This window comes from Pongo abelii, chromosome 5 (genome assembly GCF_028885655.2).
Source record: "Pongo abelii isolate AG06213 chromosome 5, NHGRI_mPonAbe1-v2.0_pri, whole genome shotgun sequence".
In the NCBI taxonomy this organism is placed as follows: domain Eukaryota; kingdom Metazoa; phylum Chordata; class Mammalia; order Primates; family Hominidae; genus Pongo; species Pongo abelii.
Window position 1 is genome coordinate 169,312,982 of NC_071990.2, and position 6,324 is coordinate 169,319,305.

A 6,324-nucleotide genomic window follows, 5' to 3' on the forward strand; every position below is an offset into this window, starting at 1 on the left:
TTTATTTTTGGGTAAAATATTTCGATTTCTTTCAAAGCCTGCTATCTGTCATGTGATGCTATAATAGAGTTAGGTTGGAATGTGGTGTCTTATTTCTACAAAGAGTCTGTTTTGTCACGCTTAAGATCTCTGTTTTCATGTGAAGTCTGGCCAGTTGTTCCTGAATTCCAAAGCGAGGAGGGTATAATGAGGCACATTGGACCTTGCCTTCCCATCATGGCCTGAACTAGATTGTTAGGATTCTATGGAATCCCCTTGGCTGAAAAGAGGGGTCCATTCAGTCAGTTGGGGGTCTTGCAATTTCATTTTGGTTTACAGTTATCTGAAAGTGGGAAGGGTAAGGTGGCAGGGAAAGAGGTGAGTGCAGGTACATCTGTAAAAATGATTTCTGCACTTGTCCTACCTCTAAAACATGCTCACTCCCTCACTCCCCCGCATTGCCTGCCAGCTAGAATGAGTTGTGGAACATGCCAAGTTTGAGATACACACACACACCTTAATTTTCATTCTTTCACAGTTGGTCTGATGAATAAGAGGTAACAGAGACCCTTCATCATGTTCGGAGAGAAATTATAACTACTCAATGGTTAAAAGAGTATAGTCACAAGAAAGAACATCCAAAAACCAGCATCAATAACAACTTACGATGTTAAAAAGACAGTAATTTGTAGATACTTCAAAGATAAATTGAGTCTTCCTGGTATGTGGGCATTTCAGTAAACGCTTTCATAGCATCAGGATCTCACAGCACATTAAATCCCTTCTGGGAAGGTTCACGCTCAGGGTCAGGCTTTCCCTTATTTTGGCAGAGCCTGTACGTTCTACTAAAACTCTACTAAAATCCAACAAATACTTGCTGAATGCAAACGAAGTGCAAAACCCAGGGCAAAATGCTCTCTGGCTTCTGCTCACTTCTGGGTCTGGGGCAGCCCCACAGAACAAGTCTTGTTCCATCTTCAAAACACTACGGATGGGGGAGATTTTACCAGAACCCCATGGGCACGGGAGCACTTACAGACCCTCTACTGCATCATGGAATCTTTCTTCTATGTATTTTTTTTTTAAACTTTGTGTGATATTTTTCTTCATAGACCACAGTGATAACAGTTGTGTGAGCTTCTAGAGACTGTCTGGCCAAGTGCGTGACATGCAGTTGGTGTTAACTAATAGCTGATGAGCAGATAAGTCAAGACGCTCAGCTCCTAAAAAATAAGAGACACAGTGTGAAGGCAGTGGGGAAAAGTGGTTTGGAAACAAATTCCGAACATCCGGGCCGGGGAGGGGTGGGGGACAGAGGAGAGGAGGACTAGAAAGCGAAGGCCAGGCATGCCCATCCTCTCCACTAAGCCCTTTTCATTAGGTTTATCCACACAGAGCTCATGTCGCCCACTTGAGTAGATACTGATCATGGCTTTTGGGCCACTGGATATACACAGCTCAATATCATTCATTAACTGAACACACTGGGTAAGAAAAACACAGGATATTGGGGATTCCTTGGAAAAACAGAGTTTTGCCTGTAGTGACCACACACAGCCCATTTCCGAGAAGGGCCCTGGTCCCGTGTCCGGGGGTGGAGACCCACAGTCTGGGACTCTGAGGGCGGTTGCCACAGGTGGGTGTGTTGACAAATCATGGCTGCTTGAGAACATTGGGAGATCTTGCTACAGAGGTCCGTGGGTCCTTACCTTGGGAACGCTGGACAGCGCACACAGCCCACCAACCCCAGACCCCTGGTGGTATCATGCTGTAAGCACAGAACTCTTACTCGCCTTGTAGTCCTCTCCATAATCCTCTCCAGTTCTCAAAACACATCATCAGCTTGATTTTCTCCTCGGCTGAGCCAGTGTGAGCCCCCCATTTCTTCCCACACTGTCTGGGCCTTTGGGCCCTGCCAGATGGCACTACTGCAGAGGAGCAGGACTGAGTGGGACACATAGGTGTGTGGTTACCTGCCCGAGAAAGGGTGGCTGACCATCTGGGACACTATGCCCAGGCACACTCCCTGCCACGCAGGCTGGCCCTGAGCCATGGCATTTAGGCCAAGGGGAGGGGCCCTGGCTGGCATTTGCCACACGTCTCCCCGTGTCTAAAGTGCAGAATTCGGGAAATACTTCTGAAGGCAGGATTGCCATGTAGCCAGCTGTCCGCCAGGGTTCATCCCAGGGCCCAACCCCACTATGTGCTTCTTTACATCTCATCATAAACCGGTCAGGACAAAAGGAGTTGCCAGCCAGGAGGGGAAGTGAGCTGGGGCCTAAATGATTGGTGACGAGCCAGGACTCACACTGCAGTGCCCACATGTGCCTCGATGGCGGCCTGACTCGCCCGTGGGGCTGGCGGGAATGAGAGTTGGCTTCCGTCGCAAGCACAGGGCTGGAGAGGTGGAAGCGGCTTCCCTGCAGCTGCCGCTGTCTCGGGTGACCGCATCTGGTACCTGAGCTCGCGTTCAGTTTCTTTATAACCCACTGGGGCGGGGGTTCTGGAGGGCGGCCCTGGGAAGCAGCTCAACCACGAGAATGGGCAGCCTGGAGGGTAGGTGGGAGCTTAGCTTACCTTGCAGAGTTCTTTCTACAACAATTACTTTATAAAAGTATAGTTTTCTTTAAAAATTGTATTCTTCTTAAATTAGATATTCTTCTTTAAAATATAGAAGTAGTATATAGGTGCATGAAATAAAGAGTAAACATGCCCCTTTCCTCCCACCAGTTCTATGTGCAGTGAAGAGTTAGATTTCTTTCTCTCTCTCTCTCCATATGTGTATATATACATACACCACAATGAACCCATAATACATTTTGAATATATGCATGTCTATATATACATGTCTCTATTTATATTCACATATGTCTATAGCTTTCCAGCAAATCCTTTCCAAAGACAGTGGAGAAGTTTCCAGCAGGAGCAGCTGCTGAGAGACCCACACTGCACATACAGGCCTTGCCGCCCGCTGAGCGAGAAGAAGCGGCACAGTGGCTTCTCAAGGGACCACTGAAAAGTGGCGGTCATTGCACCGTAGCCGGAAACAAACGGGGAAAATGTCTCAGTCTCACCTGCTGACACTCACTGAGATTTTAGAAGCCACGTGCTGCGACAGCCGCTGGAGCGAAGGGACTGCAAATAGGTCATGTCACCCAGGATGGCATTATCTCGCTTGAGGACAAAGTTCAAATTGTATGGATGTTTGTGGTTGTGAGAGCAAAGGCACAAAATTATCTTTGGAGGTTTTTGGGCATAATTTACCATCACTGTATCTTTGTCTGTATAGACAAAAATAATTGATAGAAAAAATACCTAGAAAATTCAAGCATCAGCCGGGTGCTGTTGCTCAAGTCTTTAATCCCAGCACTTTGGGAGGCCGAGGCCAGCCCGGGCAACACGGCGAAACCCCATCTCTACTGAAATACAAAAAATTAGCTGGGAGTGGTGGCGGGCACCTGTAATCCCAGCTACTCGGGAGGCTGAGGCAGGAGAATTGCTTGAACCCGGGAGGCGGATGTTGCAGTGAGCCAAGATGGCACCACTGCACTCCAGCCTGGGCGACAGAGGGAGACTCTGTCTAAAAAAAAAAAAAAAATCCAGCATCATCAGCACTTTCCGCCCCTCATCCAGGCGTAGAAGACATATACGTAGTTGGCTCTCGGCTGTACAATCATAGCCCGGCTTCCTCGGCTATCCAATCACAGCCGTATTTGGCTCTCAGCTGTCCAATCATAGCCGTACTTGGCCCTCAGCTGTCCAATCACAGCCCGGCTTCCTCTACTGCCCACTGCACTCAGCTGGATCTTTTCCACCCAAATTGCCACTTGCTCCAGTTTGCGGGGCTCATAGAAACGGCTGCTGAGCTGCAGACCTAGTGATGCTTGGGTCCAGTCGAGCTGCTCTCTCCAAAGCCGGGCACTGCTCTGCCACCCGTGTGGAGATGGGGTGTGGACGGCGTATGTACCTGCCCATACTCCCTATCGTCCCATCTGCTCTAGTTTTGGGATCGCACTTCTTCTCTCCATGGGAATTTCAGTTCTCTATTTTGCTTAGTTGTTCACTGTTTGGTTCCTCCACTAGAACTAGGCTTCTGTGAGAATGGAGACCCCCGGCCCTTTTATCAGTGTGGTACCCCAGTACCTTAGGAAGGATGCCTGGCCCAGGGTAGACGCTCAATAAATAGTGTGGACGACTGTAGAAGTGGGTGCTGTATCCCAGGCTGCAGAGGGCTCATGGGAAAGGGAAAAGCACCTATGAACTTGGAAAATAAAAAGGGTGTGTGTGTGTGCATTCGTGTGTGTATGTGCACCGTGCACATGAGTGTGTTCTGAACCAGGACCTACATGATCTGCCTGACTGAGAGAGGGACAAGCCAGATTCTCTGCACTCGGGCTCACCTAGCGTTGCCGCCCTGACAGGGAGAGTGGAAGACGGTGATCAATCACAGAGCTGCTGCTCTCCTTCACTCTGGTGCAAAATGAGGGTACCTTAGCCCTATCAGATGCTGTTGTTCAGGGGCCCTGCAGGCCCTTGATGGTCTTGGCTGGGTGGTCAGGCCACTCACATGTCCCAGGTGGAGACGTGGGCTCCACATGTCCAGGTGGAATCCCAGGACATCACCAGAAGCTTCAACCACGCGGTGGAGGCTGGGAGGATTCACAAATGGTATTAGGATGGGAGTACTTCCAGCCAGGCTTGCCACACGATGGGTCTCTGCCCTCTTTGATAAATAATGGAAATTAGCTAAGGGTCTTGGCTGAGGGCCTGACACAGCCAACTTGCCCCAAAGCTTTTTCTCTGATTGGCTCTCTGGGTTCTCCTTGGCCGAGGAGGAAGCCGGAGCCCCGAATGTCCCGCTCAGCTCAGGAGGTGGCCTGTCTAGCCAGGGGAAGGTGGAGTGGTCAGCCCCTGCCAAGATTTTAGATGCTTTGGAACATTTGCTATGAGAAAATACTCTCTCAAGCCATGGTTGTGTTAACACAAATTGTTCTTCCTTAAACACACACACACACAGCATGAGTACATTTATTTCCAAAGTGTGAAATTCCCTAAAGTAGCCAAGAACTCGTTCTACTCCCTATAGATACCTTCTTCATCTTTATGTGGATAAAAAGGTGTAAGCTACATTTGAATTTATTTGGTGTTGCTTTTATTAACAAAGATTTCAGATGTAAATGTCAAGAAAATTGATATTAATTTGCTTACATGAGTACGTTCCTTGTAAAAGCAAACCATTGATTAGACTTCCCTTAAATTAATCTTTAGCTTCTTGGCAGGAAGTTTGGTGATTTACAAGGTGATTCTACAGCGCGAAGTACCCAAGGAGCCTGCGGTGAACCCAGTGGTAGCAAAAACAGTGCCATCTAGTGGCTGGTGAGGTCTCGGTTTTCCGGAACATGCGTGCTCTGAGCTTTGTATCACCCAGGGCATGTGTCATTTTAACGTCCAATGAGTGACCTGCAGATTCGAGCAGATCTACACAATCACTTCTTTTCTCAAGCTGATAGAGCCCAGATGTTAATTTTAAGGATTGAAATGGCTAGTGACACCTTTTAAATCCTTTACACTTACACGTCTTTGGCCTTTGGGAGGTCAGCCCTGGGCCAGGTCATGGCTCCAGTACACACACAGAGCTCATAACCCCGAAACCAGCTCTGAGAGCCAAACCAGCTCTGGGTTTCTAGAGATTGCATTCTCTTCCCTCAGGCAACTCCATGTCTGCAGGAATGTGTAGGCTGCGGGAAGGCAGCCTCGGGTCGGGTAAGATAAGAGCATCCCTTTGCTTAACTTTTCTGAAGCTGTTTCCTGTCTTATAATGGGTCTAAGATTTCTAATGATCATTAGCATAGCACTGTTGTTGGTAACATGAAAAAATGCATGAAATACTTTGCATATTGTAAAGTACTATACTCATGTAAGTTGTTTTTTCTTTTAGTAATTGCTGTACAGTGTTGTGAAACTGTACAGTCTTTGCAATACTAAGACTTTGGCCCCAGGATCTTATAATCATGTTAGCACTTTTTCAGAAGTTGAACTATGTATCTTGAAGTTGACATTTATGCTTTGTTCTTTAAGACTGAAGTCCACATTCTGCACCACTGACAATTTCTGACAGTTTCTCTTACTGTGGAAGGTTCTATTCTATATACATATAAAAAGTGAAACATATCACTTTACCATCTGGACCATGTCTATTAGAATTTAATGGGAAAAAAGTGCAATTACCTAGAAGCTGGTAAGAGTCATGATCTTTTGCCCCATACAAAGTGGACATTGTGGATCGCAGAGAAGGTGAATGAGTAACAGCGCTCCTGTATGCTTCACGGGGTCAGTGATAACCAA